Here is a 22309-nt window from a genome sequence, read left to right as displayed (position 1 = left end):
CTAATACTGAACACATCTCTGAATTGTATTGTAAGGGTTTGAGGGCTCGTCAAACTATACAGCTGAGCTGACAGCAGCAGGGGTGGTGGGTGCTGAAATGATCATTTGTATTTTCATTCATTCAGTGGATAAATATGTTGTTGGGTACATGAGCTAATGTGCTGTACTGCCAAATTAAAATTAGTTACGGAGCTCCCAGCACAGCCTGTTACCCTGTATACGTAACCCTAGCTACACCTAAAGCACTAGCACCTAAACAAATTCAACTGTCTGAATTTGGTCTGAAGTTTTGTGGTGTTTCAAACAATCGGTGGATATATTTCACTTTGAACACTTGCTTTTAAGCATGGACTTTTCCATAAGAACAGAACAGCTCTTTGACAGGAAATATACACAACGTGAACCGTTTGAACCACACTTGTACACCAAATATCACTGTGACCACTGACATGATAGTATCTAGTCTATAATATAGGTAAGTACAAAATTAGTGTGAAATGCACCAACAACAAACATGTAACAAATATATAAATACAAATATATAAATATATAAAGAAAGAATAGACTGACGTAACATTTTTCTGTAACTTTTTACGCTTTCAATTTTCTGCACTTCTGCACGCAGGATGTGTGGCAGAGACAATGGCGCGAGTCTCATTGTTTGTCTTCGCGTTCCCAGGGGACTGGGTCGTGTTCTTCGCCTGCGGTTGTGTTCCTCCGCTCTTGCCAGAAATGCTTCACGTCTGGTAGACAGGTGCCGTCGGGGCGAGGCGCCTCTTCATTCTCGGGTAGAGACACGGTTTTCAGGTCCTGAAGCGAGTTGATGACACTAGCCCCGACCTCGGCCCCGTTTTCTCCCGCCTTCTGGCTGCGAGTGTCTTCAGGATGTCTGGGGGTTTTGCGAGATATGGACGTCCAAACATTGGCCAAACCCCCTCTGAAATCTTCAGACATGACCAGGAAAACTATGGGGTTGACAGAGCTGCCGATGTAGAGGATCACCTGCGCGAAGATGAGGAAGCCAGCGTGAGGCTTCAAGGCGTCGCTGTTGGTGTGCCTAGCCCAGACCCAGGCGCTCAACTCCGGTAGCCACACGAGCGCGTGAATGGCACTCGCGCAGATGAGCGTCAGAGTGAGGCGCGTGTTCTGCTGTCGGGCGTTTTGTGCTTTGGTCATCCTCTGTTTGGCTCGCTGGATCGCTTTTGAGTAACAGGCAACGGTGTAGACTACGGGGATCACGTAAGCAGCCACTGGATAGATCTTGCTGAAGACGTTCATGAAGTTATACGCGTTAAATGGAACTTCAAAGACGCACAGTTCTATGGCCTTGAATTGCACAGTGGTGGTGAATATGATATGTGGGATCGTCAAGACCAGCGATCCTATCCAGATAAAGATTATGACTCCGATCATCCTCCGATTAAATGTTACGAATGTATGTGGGTTCACACATTCGTTATATCTTGCTTGGCCCATGGCTGACAGCGTGAAACTTTTAGCAACCAAACAACAGTGCTGAAACCAATCCGCCGTTTTACAAACAAAGGCTCCGAGGGTCCACCACTGTCTGGAATAGGTCACCGCCCGAACAGGAACGCACAGTGCTACAATCAACAAGTCGACAGTGCTCAGGTTAATGAGTAGCGTGTTGATGACGGATGCCTTCCCGTTTCTGAAGCTGTGGACGAGAACAACAAATATGGTGAGATTCCCAGCGCACCCTATCAGGCAAATTCCTGCCAAAATAATAGGCAACGTGACTGCACTTCCCAGTCCTCCGAAAAGTTGAATTCCACCGGCGTAATCAAACAGAGAGCTATTCATCGTCGCAAATTTCCCGGTTTACACTCCTTTTGCCCTTTTTTTAAGACATTGGGAAATTTACTCTTGCTGTTCGTTATTATTCTGTATTATTATCTCGCATGTTTTCAAAAGCTATGTTCATTTGGCGGGGAAAACATTTGATGATGTCCGCGCTGGTCCTATTTTTTTTTTTTTGCGCTACTTCACCGGGAGCTGTTCAGAAACCCCCTGGTGCTGAAAAACCTGGCTCGAGCTTCTCCCGTATCTGGATGCGATAGGTGAGCGAGTGTGCTGGGGGGTGAAATTCTTTTATATGCTGCCATTTAATGTCGTCACCGACTCACGTCATCCCTTGATTTTAGGCTGTGGGACCCCGCTGCTGACATTAATACAAAACCTTGCAGTGAGAACTGAGAAGTCCAATTACACGTAGCCTGTGCACGGGAGAGCTTGAGGAAAGTTTGGGCTTGATTGGAAAATGAAAGTTAGTCTCATGAATATATATATATATATATATATATATATATATATAACTAATATATAAACTAATATATATATATATATATATATATATATATATATATATAAACTAAAAAGAGATGTGTCTTTGTACAACAGGGGAAAAACATTAAAGGGCAATAATAATTGTGTGTGTGCGTATATATATATTGTTCTCACAATGTTTCTGTAACATTTTTCACATAACAACTACACCATATCAAAGCTATGAGCATGTTCATGGTTCTGATTGGTTGGCAGCCATGCTTTACAGACAATCCCATTGTTAAACAGTTCTGCTCCAATTGCCGTGTTGACATTCTGTTGGAGGTGTATTTCTGTAGCGCGCAGGTAAATGGCAGCTCAAACTGGGGCACTGGAATACTCAAACGAGTGATCTTATTGGGGGCGACATAGCTCAGGAGGTAAGTCTGGCAGTCGGAGGGTTTCCGGTTCGATCCCCGCCGGTTCGATCCCCGCCCTGGGCGTGTCGAAGTGTCCCTGAGCAAGTCCCTAACTGCTCTGGTGAATGAGAGGCATCAATTGTAAAGTGCTTTGGATAAAAGCGCTATATAAATGCAGTCCATTTACCATTTACCTTCATTCCATGTCACCGAGCATGACAATTTTTTTTCTCTCAATGTGGCACCCAGCATGACAGCTAGCCTGTTATGGGGATGTTCTTCGTGTTTCTTTGCTGGGTAATTGGACTTTCTGAGACAAATCCCGCTTCCCAGCGCGGCCTCAAAAGGAGCGGAAAAAGCCGCCAATCGAAGCGGTCTTAAATTTCTTTTTCTTGCCTCTGTCCATTCTATATCAGCCACGTTCGCTATGATGTTACGGGTCCAATTTGTGTGCTAGGGCAACTAGGCTAACATGTAGGATTACAGAAAAGGAGGAAGGAGGGATCATAACCGAAGAACGACGACTGAATTTTTGGCTTCTTACTCTTTGCGCCGACTGACTGGGATGAGCAGAAGATTTTCGGCTGCTCTTCAGCCCCCTTGTGGTGTTCGTTGATGAACACAAGAGCCCTGCCACTCATAACGAAACAGCAGGTTGCCATGGTTACCGTAGCTAGCAACCAAACAGACAGCCGGCTGTCAGCATATTGGCTGGGATGTGTGGACGGGAGCCAAGAAGACAAGTAGGAGAAAGGGACTAGACTGGTCAAGAATTATGGGGGAGAGAGGCATGGGGGAGGGGTACTTCGGCCCCCCCTCCTCTCCCTGCCCCCCAAGCCGAAAGTTGGGTCTCTCAAATTCTGGCCGATGAAGGCCGCCGTAATGCATTTCTGTCAGGCAAACCAGCAGGACCCTGATGCAGGGTTCCACCCCACCCCCTGTCCCAACTCTTAATTTCTCTTCATTTCGACAGCAGAGTGATGCTAACGAACAAGCCTGGTTTATACGGACATGAGGCCAAGCATCAACCGCTCCACACGGGCCAGGCTGATTTCTCCAGTTTCAGAAATATTCACATACCGAGAGTGACTTGCCGTGATCTTCCGCTGCGTTCTTCATGCTATTTAGAGCCAGATAACACCCACTTAGCGGCCTCCTGGGCCTAACCGCGCTAATGGAGCCCCACTGCTACGTCTCCTACTGCCTTGTGTGTGTGTGCGTTAGGACCAGTTCCAGGTACGGGCTCCGGAAAGGACACCCGTCCCACCCCGTGAAGATCAAACCGGCGGGAGTGGGTGAGGTGTGCTGGTGTGCCAAGACTCCCAGGGTGCACTGGGGCCTCGGAGTGACATTTTCTGTCATCCCACGGATGGGAGCCCTGCCGTCATCCGCCAACAAACGGCATGCCGGGCACCCCAGCTGGTGCGCGAGGTTCCCACGGCAACGGCGGCGAGGTTCTGGAGGCACTTCAAAAAGACTGGCTTTTGAACAGAGTACACTGATTCCTCTTTCCCTCCTATCGATTCCTCTGTGTGTGTGTGTGTGTGTGTGTGTGTGTGTGTGGTGGTGGTGGGGGTGTCTACAGTAATATACAAGGCGGAGTATATCAGTTTGAGTGCATAAGGGTTTTTGAGATGTCTGGGGCCCCCATGTGTCCTACTGGGCAAATGATTGAAAATTATCAGTCGGTGTTCTAGAACTCCATGCTTTCAATCAGCTGTAGTTATAGTTACACCAGCATTCAAATGTTCAGTTCAAGAACACCTTGATTGCGCACCGCAAAGGGTTAAATTGAGCATTGTGTCTTTGACTCTTAGCATTGGCTGCAGGTGAAGCAGCTGCTGCTGTATCCCTCTACAACCGGCTGGAGAAAAGTGCTATTCCTCCAGATTTATGTTTAACAACCAAACACACCCCCCCCCCCCCCCAACACTCCCCCACCCCCAAAGGCTTTGACTGAACACAAAATTCTCAGGAAACAGCACAGAACTTGCCCCAAGGACCTGTTTTTTTTTTTTTTTTTACATATTTGAATTGTGCCCATCGGCAATCAATAAAGTGCTTTGTCGTCTCCAGGGATGGTTTCAAAAAGCAGTTGCCTGTCACTTTCAGTTCTGTCACTGGATTCCACAGAGCATGACATGCACACTGAAAGGATACAGAGGGAGACAAACATCAAAATGGGACACTGTCCTGGTCACCCAAATCACAGTAAAAACACATTTCTGTGCTAAAAACAACATACATTCCATTATTATTATTATTATTATTATTATTATTATTATTATTATTATTAGCTGAATAATTTAAAGAATTTACAAATAGGTCAGCAGAAGCCGTTTTCACAGACTAGAGCGAAAGCGACAACTGTTTAAGAAGAAGGCCTTGCCAAAGCAGCTGCCGTCCGGCATTTTGTTGACGTGAAAGATGTGCCTTAATTAATGGAGCACGGTAATCCGTTTCGGCCCCGTGGAAACCAATTTGAGATGTCCACCCCTGAGTCAGTTGCAGGGGTGACACCTGTCACAGCTTCCGCTCGAAATCGTCCAGCGCGGCGACCACGGCTCGCTCACCGTCACGGACGCGCAAATGGAGTCGCCAACAAGCTTTGACGGCTCTGTCGAAATCATATATCCTCTTGCTCATATTGTGCGAAACGGTATCGGCACGAAAGGCACATGACTGACAGAAAACCGCTCTGCCACCGTGTTGTAGGCTACCGTCAAAAATGCGGTCACAGCTAAGAAAAGGGATTACCTGACCTCATTCGCCAAACCCCATGTATGCTGGTTTTTGTTATAAACCATTTTCTTATGAAATGAGGCTGAGGATGTTCAGAAAAACTTTGATAGGTTCTTAAAATGTTTCCCTGTATTTTCAACACAGTGTAGGTCTGTGTCATTGCGATTTTCAATATTTCCACGAATGGTTTGCGTTTCTGTGACCAGGCGCTCACAGTCACATCATTTAGGACTTCGCTGATTTTACTAGCGCGTCATTCTACTAATTTAAAAATGTAACTGCCTTCTAAAGAAATGGTCATACAAATTATACACACTTTACTGTCACTGTAGACATTCGCTGTCTGGGAACTAAGACTTCACTGATTAAATGTCTCAGGACGCTAATCTAGACGTTCATTCTTCACCTGCATGCACGTCTGGCGCAAAATGGCCGTCATTCAACAAATCTCGCCTCGGGCATTCGACGTGAATAAACAGCGAACGGTCAGAGTTCAGACTCTCAAAAGCTTACAGCATTTAGCAGACACTCGTATCCAGGACGATTTACACAGATTCCATTATTTCCCATACAGTCCACAGACAAAGCTAGACCTTTACCGAAGAAAGAAAGGTTGCTTTATAACTGTCTTTAAATCTGTCGTGCCCTAGCTGGGAGTCACACCCCTTGCCTTGAAATGAAAAGCCGAATCTTCTAACATTTATCCAACACACCTGACTTGATACTTCTATTCGACTTTTGAGAGAGCAATTTACACATTTTACTATGTCCTTTCAACAGAATTTATGTAAAGGCATATATTCATATTTTCTGCTGTTTTACTATAATAAAGCAGCATAAAATTCCATAGAAGGTTACAATCAAATGTTGGATACAACTGGTCTGATGACGCATAGGGAAACGGGGTCAGTTGTAATATGAGTCATATTTGACACCATATTTCATGTAGTCAAGCCAGCTTCACTCTGATTGGATTACTTTGAGGTGTTAAAATCAACTCCCACTCACCAACTAATGCATCATGATTAACAGTTCAATCAAACAGCATCCATCAAGCATACCCTGCCACTCAAACTTGTTGGCTTTCCCTCAGCTGTGTGAATAATTTTCTTGATAAATTGCACTGTATTTTACCGTTCTACAGCACTGCAGTACTGTACAATTCTACAGTAAACAGCAACTGCCTGCTCACTGTGCCCACATCCTGTTACATCCTTACAAGCGAAACACTTGAGCAGCTTCTATTACTGAAGCGAATGAATATTAATTGCACCTATACCTATAGCTTCGGATAATATCCGCCTTCCTACCGGTTTTTAATTAAGCAATATGTATGAATAAGACTGAAATAATTTTCTCCTATTGCAATTAAATAAATAAACCCTATCTCTGAATCTCTGAAAAGAATTTCGGTGCCTGCATAAGGTGAAGTTTGACCAGGTGTTGGTGATAAATCCACAGACTGGTGAAACACATTTTACCTCGCTTTTTTTCCCAAAGGCTGATGCTCTAGAAAGTGTTGATAGTCTCCATAAATTAGGCCTACCTATTCACAAGCTGCACTTGTGTACAAAACCATTTTTTGCATCCATTCAGCCAATTTTCTATCAACATTCACTCTCAGTTTGACCCATTTTCCGGCTCTGTTGTCCAACCTGAAACTGGGACATGGGTCCATTCCTGGTGGATCCAATACAAGGGTTAGACCATTTAAAAACTGAATTCTGGTCTATAAATAAAAAGTCAAATTAATAAAAATGCCATTTAGCAGATGGTCCTATCCAGAACAACTCACACATATTACAACAGCTAGATATTTTCACTGAAGTAATTCAGATTAAGTACACTGCACAAGGGTACAACTGCAGCTACTCAGCTTGGAATGAAACCTATGAACACCATTACAAGCCTAGTTCTCCAACCGTCACACAACGCTGCCACCCAAGTTAGTCCAGGAACACCTGCTAACTGCCTCGCTACCATGGCAATGACCGTGTCATGTGACCTGTTAAAATGAAGAGCCAGAGAAATATCAAATTGAAAAGGAAAGATTTGCTGTCACATGTCCGAGCGCATCTGTGCTGCAACAAGAGGATGTTGTATGCTGCTGGAGACTGCAGATGCGTGGCCGTACTGGCGCCGCCTAGTGGTGATAATGATCTGATCGGCAGAATTATCCCCCCCCCCCCCCTTTTCAATCTGCATTTTGGTTCGTCTCCTGTCCCCACCCCCTAACACCCCTACCTTTCATACTGGTTCAGGTAATGGCATTTCTTAGGGCTTCCTAGGGATATAATCTGTATGTATTGTGCTTTAGTCATGTTTACAAAGGCTATAGGCTCGCTGCTCTTGGAATCTTGGTAGCCAGATCTGGCACCATTACTCATGTGAAAAGCACACGTGAGTAACGTTTATTTTCAGCACTGTTATGTTCTGGACAAGAGCGTCTCCTAAAATAATACAATAATGCAATGCGTGGGAATAGACTTTTTGAACAGAGTAGTTTCGGTTCAGGGATTGGGGTGAGGTACCTGGTCCCAATTTACTTCCTGTGGGAGCTATGTGCTGTGATCAATGAACCCAGTGGCTGTGATATTAGCGAACAAATCAAATGACAAAAAAGTAAACTTCTCTCGATCAGAATTCAACACTGCTACCACCTGTTGCTAAAGGCTATTCCGGTATTTTTAAATCTCCCTTGTCAAAATGGACACCGCTGTGTAGGCTACTCACAGGCGTAAGAAAGTAGTGTTTTTATTTAAATTACCTGCTACTGGAGCGACAACACAATCGCTATTAGTCTACTACCACTCGAAACACACACAAAAAAGGTGTTTCGAAATGGTCTTCAAAATTGATAATCGGAAGTGGCTAATGCCACCTGAGCATTCGTGACATGCTCGCGATTCAGCGACAACTTAATGATTTATTTGCACGAGACTGAGACTCCATTATTTTCTAAAATGCAGTTGCTCGGTAAGTTTTGTGTGAGTAAGCGTTTTCTTTTTGCATGAAATCTCTCAAATATAATTGCGCGCGTCCACACAATGTTTGATTCCATTCGCCACGTGGCACAACACCGGAAATCAACATTTTAAACCACTGGTTCTCAAGCTTTTTAGAATCGGGGCCCAAATCAGAAATGCAGTACCTTTCAGGACATTTCTGTTGCACTGGCAACGTTGAGCAAATGATGATTAACTTTAGCCATTAGCTCAGGTTAATTGGCACTCTTCCATGTAGCCTAATCATTGCCTTTCTCTCTTATCAGTTCACCTGGCACAAAGCACTGCACTGCAGCAAACAGCACACACGATGAATACTGTACCTGAGGGAACCAGTCTCGTTTGTTAAATGTCCAATTAGATGATATTTCCTGACAAACTGGGGAACTGTGTTGGATTAAGAGGCATCTGTTTTACTTGAGGGGTTTGTTTTATGTTTGACCAACGCAACTCCGAGGGATTATCGTGGTTCAAGAGTTTTTAAAAAAAGGGCACTACACTGCTGAAATGTTTGATAGTTCAGGATAACACTGCCAAGCCATTTGAAAACTCATGGTAAATTATTATCCTTTATCATATTTAAAGCTCCAAATTACTGGCATTGGCCTACACAAATGCATGCATGCACACACACACACTTAAATGCACATCATCACCCTTTTACAATTATATGTACAACTTGGAAAGTTGTTGTTGTTGTTGTTGTGAGCTTCCCCAGAATCATTCAAGCTAAATTTGAGATGATTCACACAGGCCTTCACTAGCTCTTTGCATGATTGGATCAGTGTTAGTTGCTCAGTTTGGTTTTCTGAAAAGGAACTTCACAGCTGTGAAACTCATCCACTGTGGGTCTGGCAGCTTTTAGAGAGTCCATCCTCATCATCATCCTCAGCTGGGGCTTCTGGTGGTTTTATTCCTCAGTAGTGCTTTTCACTGAATGGGCAGACATGTGTTCAAAGTGAAAAGGATAGCTCCAGGGGTCTCCTTTGAGTCAGTTCACAGATTCTAGTATGAATAGAGGAGTGGAATTTTCAGTGACCTTTAGCTCAGATAAAACGGATTGAACAGCATTCCAAATGCTGTGAAGTCCTGTCCTCTAGTGGAGAGAAATAGAAGCGCGTTCAGTCATTTTTCATGGGATGGCATGGGGCGAGAGAGAGAGATATCGTTGCGTTTTTATTGTTGATGTGTGCACGTGCTGTTTGTTTTCTTAACGTGTTCAGTTTGGCACTGCGCTCGAGCGGGCTTAGCTAGGGACTGGCATGTGCTTTGACAGTTTCTGAAGTTCAGCTTGCTCAACATTTTTAGACACTTTTGATTTTCTCGATATTAAATTTGTAGGCAATTAAAAGAAGGCTGTCTTTCATGATGCTATTATGATATTTCATTTAGATTTCTGAGTATTTTCCCCTCGATTAAAACTACATTTCAGTGATTTGTTTAACAAAAGCAATAAAATGCATTCACTATCAGCGCTGTAATATAAATAACCACTAGAGGGAGACAAAGACTACATTTTGATAACTGCAGTCAAAACAAAATACGTTATGTTTTCCTATATTTTTATATCTGCAACGTAATATCCCCCACTTTCTGTTCTCACCTTTGTGTTTGCATAAACAATTAAAACAAAAATAATAGAATAACTTGCAGGTGAACTTGGCTAACATAACTTTTGGAGCAATATTTCATTTTTTTTTTAAATTCCCTAATGTGTACAACCTGCTCAGCAGATACATGGCATCACACTGCTTCAAAGCGGGACCTATGTGAGCCATCAGTTTCACTATGGGATTATTATTTTATTAGCCTATTTTTAACCCCTGATTTTTCATTACTCCCAATTTGAAATGCTCAGTCACATAGCTATCGTTTTATTTTTTAACTTGTCTTTTTCCACAAACGGCTTGACAGTCATGACCGGGTGTCCACAGTTTCAGCAATTTCTTCGATCAAAGTTAACTTATTCGATCGAAGGTCACATAACTCGTGCATTCCAAAAATAGGAACGTGTCGCCCACAGTGACGGGCGGGATTCGGTATCGGTAAACTTGATGTTTGGCAATACTCTACTTTAGAATACTCTACTCTACTTTCGTCAGCTTCCCAACTGAAAGCGAGCCTTTTGCAGATTGATTAACCGGGAACTTGCAACCAGCGGTTGCCTACTGCGGTGGGATAGCGGAAACCACTGCTTAAGGAAAGGGGTTTTCCTCTTTCGATTGAAGGTGAATTATAATTCTTGCTTTTATGCATACACAGCAAAATAATCTGGTATCCTATCAGTAGCCGCGCAAATGAAAAGAGCTTATCCTGATGTTGGCCCGGGGCGTGATCTTCTCTTATTTTATTTCCTTCTTTTGCCAATTTAGCTCGGTGGAATAAGGACGCCACTTAAACCATGTGACCAGTTGAAATAACCCCAGAAAGGTGGCACCGCTGTATTTGAGAACGGGGCACGCGCTAAATGAAAGAATAAAATGAAGAGTTCTATTGGGAGGCGATTAAAATAAATAGAAGCGAACCCAGATAAGACACCCACCATTTCCTCACCTATTTAACATTCATTGAATTGAATAATCCGTCCTTATTATCGTAAATAGTCTGCATATTTACCCTGAATATGCTAATTTAAATTTGCTGCCAGCGTTTCCTGACTAAATAAAAATATGTGTTTATATATGAAGAGAGAGAGGGAGAGAAAGGGGGAACAGGGGAGAGGGGGTTATACTGCTTATTGTTTTTACCGCTTTTATTTCCTTTTGCTCAGGGGCAATCCAGTTACATTTCAATCAAAAGATTCATTGAAAAGTCATTATCCCAAACTAACTGCTGATTATTGGCAGACACTTTGCATAGAAACGGCGTTTTTTGCTCAGGGCATAAATTACAGACTCCTTTATCTGTTGCTTTTAGGGGAAAATAATGGACAATTTATCATTAATCTTCTCTAAGAAATATTAACAAGTTAAATGTCTTTCGCACGGTCCCCCTGTGTCATACGTTCTTAATCGCTCCATGTTGCTTTTGGCTACAAACCTTCGACGACTGGCCATTCTATCCAAATAAAAGTCTTTATCGACTCAATAAGGATAAAAAGTTATGAATGCATAGCCCGGTGAACCGACGAGTGCCGAGTGTTGATGCAAACCCGTGCTATAATTTGTATTTCCGTCAATTTGTGAGTTCCTGTTTATTAGTCATACAACCACATGGACGTATCACATTTGTTATGGATGATTTGCAAAATTGGGCAACGTCTATTGCTGTGAAAATGCCCAAAAATCAACCAATGATATGTCTATTTTAGTTTGACTGACTGTAGTTTGCAGCACATCTAATAAAAATAAAAAAACACCTAATTGTTTCAACAGTCACTGTCTTTGGAATCACATCTTTTTGCACACACAAAAATATGTCCACAAATTTGAGTTGGAGGGGAAATTTTTAAGACAGGGAATTTTAAACCGAATACATCGCTCACAAATGTTTTCACATATTGCATTGTCTTGAATAGAAAGAAAATGTCCCAGTGCGGTATTTTAAGTTCTAAATAGTGTCATGCGTAATACATTCTAAAAGGATATCATTAGACACCCCTGTACAAAACTGCGTGTGATAGTTTTATGTGCGTGATGTGCTGCCCCTTCAAGGACCTTACATTACAATAACTTGGCTAGGAACCTGATCCTGATCTCGAGCCAAAATTTTACGCGTGGGGGGGGAAGTGATATATGACACACAGTCGGTGGCAATATGGTGGAAGTCTGATTTAAATCCTACACAGTTGGAAGTCTGATGTAAGTCTTATACAGTTGTAGGGAGCGTGATGGAAATGTGAAGCGGTTGTTACAGAGGAACCTTCGACTGGCATATATTTACTAGGCCTACTTCATACCGTGTAAATCTGAAATGTGTGCGAAAAATTCGGGATTGTGAATCCATCACATCGCTACATATGGTATACACTGGTCTGTCTGAAATTAATCATTTTTACATTTTAGACTACTTATTTGCTATGAGTTTGTATAGGTTTGTGGAAGAGGTATGACGCTTAAAACAGCAGATCATATCAATATTAGCCGTTCCAGTGCCCTTTTATCAAAATAAATCATAGCTGTAAAACATGCAATAGATTATTGTAGCCGACCATAAAGACACTATTTCATTCTTCATTTGTAGCAATAATTTGTTGCTAATGTAAGAGAAAACTATTCTATTTATTTAACGGCGCTTCTCAAATAGTCAGTCAATAAGAAATAATTGCGGGATTAATCTTGCGAGGACGGCGTGTGTGTGTATGTGTGTTGGGAGGGTAATGCGGTGCGCCAAAGCGAAGTCATCAGCTCAACGACGTCACTTTCGATTCGCTCATCGGGATTACCCTCCTTTCCGAAGGGCGAGAGTAAATGACTCGCTTGGCATTCAAAAGCGATGGTGCCCGCCGTGGGCCTGTTTGGACAGGAATCAATCGGGCCGCAGACAGCAATCAACCAGGGGGAGACGGAGAACACGAGCGAGGCACAGATTAACGGAACACCCGCCCCTTGTGTTGACAAATACCCTCCCTAAATCCCTTCGATGAATTCTGTGCGTCTTTGGCTTTGACACTGCGGTTGACTTTCCTGGCTGTGGCAGGTGTTGCAGTTTCACAAATAGTGCAAAATGTAAATTATTTTCCATTTTCGGAATCTGCTTTTGTAATAATTTATATTCCAGCTATGCGTATTGCGATGCACGATGGCAGTCAAGATTAGACAAAACCTTAGTCGTTAGGGTGACCGTCAATGTCAAGTCAAATGTGACCGGAATTCTTGAACCAATAAAATGTTTATACAAGTCATATTTTACACTTCACATAACCACATCAGAACATTCTTAATGTTAATTATCTGTCAAATTCGTTATAATTATCGATGATTATTTTGTAGTCTAATATATGTTGTATGCCTACAATGTTAATTGTGACAGAAAGTAAATGTAAGATGATTTGCCCAAGGGCGTACTGTGTCAAAACAAAGAAAGGAAAATAAAAGGGCGTAAAGAGAGATAAACCAACAGAGTGATTTGCTATGCAAAGGACACAACGAATGAACCACTTTAGTTACGGGAAAGAGGCTATTTACTTCTCTCTGCTCCATTCTAATTAAATGTACCCTACAGGTGTTCATTAAGTGAATGCTGTTAACATCCAATCACTCTTTTTTTTGGCGTTTAACCTTTTCCGCATGTACGGGAAATTGCGTTGCGTTGGTCTACTTGTCTAGTTTTGTTTTTCATTCATTTTTTAAAACGGCTAATATATATTTTTTTAAAGAAAGACTTCTAATTTTAAGGAAGAAAATGAGGCAAATCATTGCCCATTTACTTTCTGTGACGAGGAAAAGGTTGAAAGGTTGAACATATCACTTCCCTTTGACATAACCTTCCATGCCGTCGTTGCAGAACTGACAGTCTATAGGCTACAGCCTGTTGCACATATTGCACGTCTAGCCTATATATAGTAGTCAACTGAAACGTAACACGTGTTGCACTGCACTGCGCTGCGCTAAAATGAATCAGTCGTTAAGCGCACCGAACAATGAAATGTTATCAGCGTGTGAATTCATGACTGAATGTAGCCTACTGAAGGTATGATCAGTTAATCCTGAAGCATTTTTCCCATCGCGATGTTGCCCTGTTTAATTGCCATTGCATTATGGCGCAAGGTTTGCCACGTAGAGGGAAATTACACCCTAAAAGGTTTGTAAAACGTACAGCACATTCGGTACATAAACTGACTGATGGCATTATGATGACGTCTTGAAGCTACGCAGTTGCAGTTGTTTTTACTGTTTTAAAAAATTGGGACGGTGGGAAGGCCATTGTAGCCACATGTTGGTTAACTAGTTTTTCGACCACGAAAAGAGCTCTTTCATTCCGCTTTAATAGTCTGCACGAGTAATGGAGACTTTAGTTTGTTTTGCGGTAAACAGTTGTATAACATTTCGGAAATATACGGGCCATCGCCTGATGCAAATGACAAAGGGCAAGTGATATAGGATTTTCCGTTTTCCCGCCTTCTGCCTTGGTGAAGAAAATAATCGCAAACGCGCGCTTCTAACACTTTAGGAGATTAGCTGGGAGAGGGGCGACCGCCAGCGCTTCCCTTCCAATTATAAAAATGTCACCCGATTAGATCGCTCTTGCCCGAGAAACTGAACTACATTATGCAGACAGCGACATAGGCTGTAGGAAGAGTCGGTCGTTAAGTTTGGGAAGAGGCTGTTTTCAAACTATTTCCTGGCCTACAGTGTAAATCACGCTTTTAACCTGATCATTTCATAAAGTCGTCTCGATTATCAGGACTCATTACGCTCCTGGGTGGATGTGTGAATGTTTTTTTTTTTTCTTTTTCTTTTTTTTTTCTGCCTGTGATATGTGGTTGATTCCAATCTGATCAAACAGCCAATGCAGATTAATGAAATTTTTTCAGCACATGCAAAAGTATTGTGACCGTGACACAAATTTTGTTGTTTTGACTCTGCATCACAGCACATTGGATGTGATATAAAACAGTGAGTGAAAAAAACGCAGACTGGCAGCTTTAATTTGAGGGCATTTGCATCCATATCAGGTGATTGGTGTAGGAATTACAGCCCTTTAGTCCCTCTGTTATAGCAGAGGGAAAGTAATGAGATAATTGGCTGCTCGGCTGTTTCTTGGCCTGCTGAGTGTCTTTGAATCATGAATTAATGTACAAGACAGCTAACAAAAGATCTACGGTTGACTCTAGGCTGGTAAGCCTCAAGAACAGAACGGCCAGGTCAGAGTTTGCGAAGATGTGGATTTTAAAAAAATGAATTCGGGAACAAAGTTTTATGGGCAGGTGAGATGAGTATTAAGCTGCACCAATGTGGTGGAAAGAGGAAAGTGGGGAGAAAGAAAGGTGCTGCTCGAGATTCGACGCACCGCCCGCATCTGTGGAACATGGTGGAGGTAGTGTGCTATGGCACCCTCATCTGTGGAACATGGTGGAGGCAGTGTGCTATAGCACCCTCATCTGTGGAACATGGTGGAGGTAGTGTGCTATGGCACCCTCATCTGTGGAACATGGTGGAGGTAGTGTGCTATGGCACCCTCATCTGTGGAACATGGTGGGAGGCAGTGTGCTATGGCACCCTCATCTGTGGAACATGGTGGGAGGCAGTGTGCTATGGCACCCTCATCTGTGGAACATGGTGGAGGTAGTGTGCTATGGCACCCTCATCTGTGGAACATGGTGGAGGCAGTGTGCTATGGCACCCTTATCTGTGGAACATGGTGGAGGCAGTGTGCTATAGCACCCTCATCTGTGGAACATGGTGGAGGTAGTGTGCTATGGCACCCTTATCTGTGGAACATGGTGGAGGCAGTGTGCTATGGCACCCTCATCTGTGGGAGGCAGTGCCATGGCTTGGGCATGCGTGGCTGCCACCGGAACTGGCACACTGGTCTCCACTGATGGTGTGACTGCTGATGGCAGTAGCGGGAGGAGTTCCTAAGCGTACCGAAACGTCTGCTCCGATCCAGCCAAATGGCTCAGAACTCACCGGACAGGGCTTCACCTCGCAGCAGAGCAGTTAGCCCCCCCGCACACCGCTGAAGCTAACGCCAAAAAAGTGTGAATGTTCTTCACTGGCCGAGTAAATCATCCAACCTAAATCCAACTGAACATGGGTTTCACCGGATGAAGACGAGACTGAAGGCAAAACGCCCCAGAAACACACATGGAACTGAAGACGGCTGCAGCACAGGCCTGGCGTAGCATCGGCAGGGAAGATACCCAGCATCTGGTGATGTCTGTGGGTCGTCAACTTCAGGCAGTCATAAAAGGCAGAGGATTTGCAACTAAGGGCTAAATATGATAACTTTATTTGTAATATGGATGTAAATACATATTACAATCAACACTGACCGTCTGACAGTCTGGACATCGTTTTTTCTGTACACTGGTCATTGCTGTTTTTATTTATTTATTTATTTATTTATTTATTTACAGGCTTACACTTGCGTCTATCAGCGGTGTTCAGCATGTGTCATACTAAAGATTTAACGTGCGCAGCACGAGCACATCTTGCGCGGTTACGAAAACACAGGAAGTAACGCTGCATATTAGCAGGCGAGACGCCTAATAGGGGTACGTGGAGCGGGAGAGAGCGCGCGCGCGAATTTCTCGGAGTAGCTGCGCCACCTCGGTGGGAGCCGGTCGATCCTGCGCAGGGCAGGCAGGCACGCGAAGCGGGTTAGCGGTAAACAGCGAGTTTTGAGACGGCGGGGGTGTCGGCACGCGGGGGGGGGGGGGGGGGGGAGGGGGGTAATTGTGAGGCGGCGATCCAGATCCAGCGTCGCCACGGGGACGGCGGGGGTGAGGGGCGCGAGCCGCGTGACTGCGGGGGGAGCCGGTTGAGCGCGGCGGCTGTGCTAATTACTCGGTCCGCGCGGAAACCGTCACAGACGCGCCGTCGCGCTGCGAGAGGGACTGGCATCTCGTCCTCGGCACGCCGCGGGACGGCGTGCGAATATAAAGGCGACTGCGGGCCCACCGTGGTGGCGCGGTGTTAGGATCGGAACAGGGCGACACAGCTCAGGAGGTAAGAGCGGTTTGTCTGGCAGTCAGAGGGTTGCCGGTTCGATCCCCCGCCCTGGGCATGTCGAAGCGTCCCTGATCAAGACACCTAGCCCCAGAGTGCTTTACAGCTGATGAGAGGCATCAGCTTTGGATAAGAGCGCTATATAAACGCAGTCCGTTTACCAGATTTGTCGTTGATGCAACCGGGTCGTTAAAAGATCGACGCGTACTGCTATCCACGTTACTTCAGTCGCAAATCAGTGTGAGAAGGAGCCGTTTCAGCAGCAGGGACCTAATTGCGATGAAATGGTACGATACTGTCATTCTTCGAACGGGGAGGACAATAACATTGTTACTGGTGTCGTCTTATTTCACGGAATTCACAGTGGCCCGTGTTGTATGCCCAGCACGACCGCGCCCTCCAGCATAATGCGTGTGCGCGCTTTGGGAGAGGGCCTGTCCGCGCGGAGGTCAAAGGTCAAGGGTCAAACGAGCAGTGGCAGACTGAGTAACACTGAAACACTATTGCAATACAGGGGCACGCGCGAGTGTGGCTAATTCAGCGCGTAGCCCCCCCCCCCCCCCCCGATGTGTCCCGCGGATTACCGGCCCTCTCCAAACACCCGCCGTCCCGAACAGGGGGCGGAGGGCAGGGATGTCGCCCCTGTGTCTGTTATTGTCACCATGTTCATCACCAGGTCACCCCCCCCCCCCGCCAGCACACCAGGGGGTGACACGGGCCAGCCCCTCGCGGATAAGGGTCAGACATTTGCGGGTCGATCTGTCGTGGTTGTCTGAAGTAGAAGGTCATATGAACTTGAGTGGGGGGGAGGGGGAGGTCTCAATCGGAGAGCAAATATCTCTTTGGTAATCCTCCCCTTCCTTTTCTATGGCATCTGCAGGGAGGTCCCGGCATTTAAGAACCCAGAGCAGCGCCGAGGCACGTTCCAACGATGCCATTGTGACGCCCATCGGGGTCGGCCTCCTGTTTCTTCTTCTTCTTCTACCCCCAGTGGAACAGGAGTCTGGAGGTCAGGATCTATTGGCTCCCCTTCCCATAAGGCCGGCTGGCTGCCATTTCTAAGAGTGTGGGGGGGTTTATAACCATTTCTAATCCAGGGACCCCCACCCTGACTCAAGGGCATTTAGGAGACCCCCCCCATCATAAGTTTTTAAAAAGGTTTTTTTTTTTTTTTTTTTTAATGCACTGTATAACATAACTATATTTTTTATGTTTAATATTTTAAAATATTTCTTCCAAATCTATATATATAGTCATTGGATATTAATTCTGGCCAGGGCCAGACCTATGCAATAAGTCGAATAAGTTTGACTCCACCGATGTGCACTGTGGGTTTGAAAGGCCGTGTGGTCAGTCCGCTCCAGTGTAAGCGGAGAGGTTCTCGTCTGTGCGGAGACGTGCCGCCCAGCGGACTGTGTCTCTGAGCCCGCTTCCCAGCGGTTCTCCCGAAGACAAGCTAATCCGTCACGCGGTGCGACTGCAGGAGGACCCCCCCCCCTCCCCAGCCCCCCTCCCCCCTCCCCAACCCCCCCATCCTGACCAAACGGCCGCTAGCCTGCCCGTTCTCCCAGCGCTGTGCGCTTTCGGTCCCATCTGTAGGAGGTCAATCAAAATGGCCTTTGCAGTCTCACAATCCTTTTAAAAAAAAAAAAAAAAAAAAAAACACCCTAACTGGTCTTACTAACTACCCGCCCCTTCTCTCCAGAAGAATGAAACACCCCCCTCCACCCTGGCAACCCAAAACACACAGAGAAATATTGGGCTTACAAGGCTCACGGAATCCCCCAGGGAGATCAAAGGGCAGTGGGCTCATTCCATAACCTTAGGCCCTGGATAGGTACCCCTCAATGCGAACGGGTCAATTAAACAAGGACTCTGGCTTACCTAACTCTAACCTCTGCCTTCCCCGCCCCCTCCCCTCCTCCCTTCTACCTCTTCTTCCTTCTCCCCCATTCCACCCATCCTTTCATTGTGAAAGCTCAACCTCCTAAAGACGTGGGATCAAGCAACTTTTTTTTTTCCTTTTCTTTTGGCGGTTGCAGCTTCGATTATGGGCATCAAAGCTAATCGGTGTCAAAAAAATAATAATAAAAAGAAAAGAAAGAAACGGTTGAAGTTCGGGACCCTGAGGGTAATTTGCGGAGAAAGCGCAGACGGGTCGCGCGGAGGTTTTCCCGCGCCACTGCGACAGCAGGCCCCCCGTTTGTTGACTCATCGGATAGAACGAGACAATAGCCGCGTATGCCGTAGCTAGTGACCTTGGCGGATGAACCAGCTTTACTGCCAACACATGGGTTGTTCCGGGGGGGGATTTCTCTAGACTTCACTCACTATCAGACACTGTTGCCCCCCAAAATATAGGTTATTACTGACTGTGGCGAGGAAGCCCAAGTAATTGCATTAGAAAATGTAAAAAGAAAATCGCAATGAGTCTTGTTGGCCTCTTCTAAATATTTCTACATATAACGTGATTGACATAATGATTAGATTACTGCAGAACCATTTTAAAGAGGGAAGTCACAGCAAAAACAGCACCGTGAATGATGTGTCAGGGGATTAAAATTGGTGCGTTTCGAAGTAGACAAGGTTAGAGTAAGTCTTCGTTGTTTTGAGATTTAATTTCACTTTTTGGAGCCGAGACTGAAGTTATTTATTTAATTATTATGATTATTTTTTTAAAGTAGCCGGACATCATTGGCCAGCAGAGGGCGCTACACGCGAGATTTTCAGTTTTCAGTGGTTTTAACCGTGCCAAAACAAAATCGCTATATTGAGTTATAGAAATTTCATATTTCTCCGGTCAGTAGATTAAACTGTCATGTACAACTTCTCTGTAGGCCAAATTATGTTCGGGGACAGTGTGTTCAGTTTTTGCAGAGAAAATCTATTCAAACAGTTCAAAGGGATATGCGCCACACCGCAACGAATTAATTCCTCCTGCCATAAAATTGCTGATTCCACTCAGCCCTATCTCCACTGAGAGCACAAGTTCTTCGAATTTTTTTTTTTTTTTAGGATAAGGCATTCTTTTTCGTCTTTATCACGTGTCAGGTGTAAGCATATGTGAGTGGGGATATTTAGAGGTTGGAGTCGTGAAAACCGCTGTTCCCCGTAAACCTTTACATTTTTTTGCGTATCGGGTGGAGGGATCAGCGTTCTAACCAGCTCCTTTTCTCCATGATTGACATCTCTGGAGGTCAAAGCGCTGCGCATTCCCACAAATGGCTTCCGACCACAGTTTAGCGGATAATTAAAATATAAATCGAGTTAAACCGCTCAAAGGGGGGATCGCTCACCCCAAGCTCGTAAACCAACACCGAAATTAAGCCCCAGAAGAAAAACACGCGCCGCTCCGCCAGCTGTCCGGGACAAGTGGTCGCCGAGGAGACCAGTTATGGCCCGAGAGGCGGCTCGCGGAGCGGGTAGTCTGTGGGCTTCGCGGCTGTATTAATCTACCGCGCTGTTTATATAGGATGACGGTCGTCTACAGAGAGACAATGGGGGAAGCTTGCTATGAATTAAACAGATTTCGAACTGGAGCCTTTGGAGAGGCTTGCCTATGAAACCAAGATTCTCGCGTAGTACAGAGATTGGCATTGATAAAAAAAAAAAGTAAGTAAGGCCTAGCCAATATGAATACAGATAAAACATAAAAGAGGTTTTGCTGCTGCAGTTTATAAAACAAACAGTAAATACAGCAAATATTTGTGAAATACAGAGGAGATATAAACAGCCCACTATCACTTATTTTTTGCCTACGTCTACTTCACATCGACTTCAACGAACACAGTTTTACCCGTCGAAAAATGATTTCCGTGTTTAACAGCACACCGCAGCTTTTATTTGGACAGTAACAGTATAACGAAGCATAAATGGGCTACTACAAGAAAAACAGAGCACCTAAGTACACAAATAAGGGATCTGTCTTGTGGAATGGAGGTGCAGAAATAATTCATTGTCAGAAGGTACACAGTGCAGTTCGCTGATCACCTATTTTGTGAATAAAGGGTAATCCATATTTGGAAATGAGCCCAGTTTTCAAACAAATGAACCCGATGTTCAGGCAAATGAACACAATGTTCAACCGATGCAGTGTCCACCCAGCCTGTGCCTTTCGTTTGTTTTTTAACTTTTGAGAAACCTTCAGTACATTTTAAATGGGGAAAAAAAGCAGAATTATACTGGACTACAGTAGGGTCAGCTAACGAGGACTGTGTGGTCCTGCATTAGCAGGAACTTCATTTCTCTGGGACAGGCATCATACTGGACGAGAGGGATAATAGATGCGTGAGATTAAATATTTTACCTTATGTGGAATGAGAAGCCATGAGAGAGAAATGGAAGAACGGGCAACACTTAAATGGTTATTTATGGATGGACAGGTCTGTTGTATGCAGTCTCTCTCTCTCTCTCCCTCTACCCATCTCTCCCTCCCTCTGTCTCTAACTATCTCCCCCCTCTTTCTCTCTCTCTCTCTCTCTCTCTCTGGTTATGTGGTTAATATTCACCTGGCTGCCCACACCACCCTCCCTTCCCCCTGCCCCACTTCACTTGACCTCTTGACCTTTCTCAAGATAAAAACTCATTACCAGATTCTCACACAACAGGCTTCCAATCGACACCTGATCTCGCACCAGCTCCCAAAATATTTGGGTTTGAGTAAAAGCAACTCACGGGGATCACCTTGTCCCAAAGGGTAGGGGGGCATTCTGTTGCTCGCTGTGTGCCGCCGCCCCCCGATACAGCCATCCCAAAAGGACAGGATTCGAGAACTGCCAAATTGCATTTATCACACTGAGAATCTGTTCCAGGCGATCAGTGTTTCCAGGAGAGAGCATCTTTGGCTTTTGTGTTAAACATGAGCAGGAATTGCCCCAAGAGTCCGTAGCATTGTCTGTTATGCTTATGAACGAACATGGGTTCGCTAAATTTGTTCATTTTGCGTGCTGATAAGCTTTCCAGCGGTTGGCTGCAGCGGGTTCTAAACGGTCCGTTATGAAGCGACAAACTGCTCTCAGGGTCTCGGTCCCCTGCCGATGGCAAGAAAGCCAAAAATCCGCAAATCCGGAAGCGACACTCAAGAACATACAACCCCACCCCCCCAAGGAGGCAAATGGGAGAGAGAGAGAGATGAAACCTGCTTGCTTGTAAGGGTGTGTTCTTTTCCAGCACTGGCCTTTGCAGTGACTGCTGCCTGCAACATGCCAAGTTCATACGCAAGCCCATTAACTGCATTATGTCCTAA

At 44.8% G+C, this 22309-nt stretch overlaps 1 protein-coding gene across 1 annotated transcript in view; it reads left to right on the top strand.

The window, feature by feature from the left end:
* Positions 1–7711: 7711 nt before the first annotated feature.
* Positions 7712–22309, top strand: part of rab11fip5a (RAB11 family interacting protein 5a (class I)) — a 60205-nt gene continuing 45607 nt past the window's right edge. The window contains exons 1-2 of the mRNA XM_064334746.1: positions 7712–7847; positions 17945–18073. The gene's annotated coding sequence lies outside the window, so the exon portion shown is untranslated. The remainder of the gene's footprint in view (positions 7848–17944; positions 18074–22309) is intronic.

This window comes from Anguilla rostrata, chromosome 5 (genome assembly GCF_018555375.3).
Source record: "Anguilla rostrata isolate EN2019 chromosome 5, ASM1855537v3, whole genome shotgun sequence".
NCBI lineage: Eukaryota > Metazoa > Chordata > Actinopteri > Anguilliformes > Anguillidae > Anguilla > Anguilla rostrata.
Note: the sequence above shows the minus strand (reverse complement) of the source record. Positions and strands in the feature narration are given on the sequence as shown.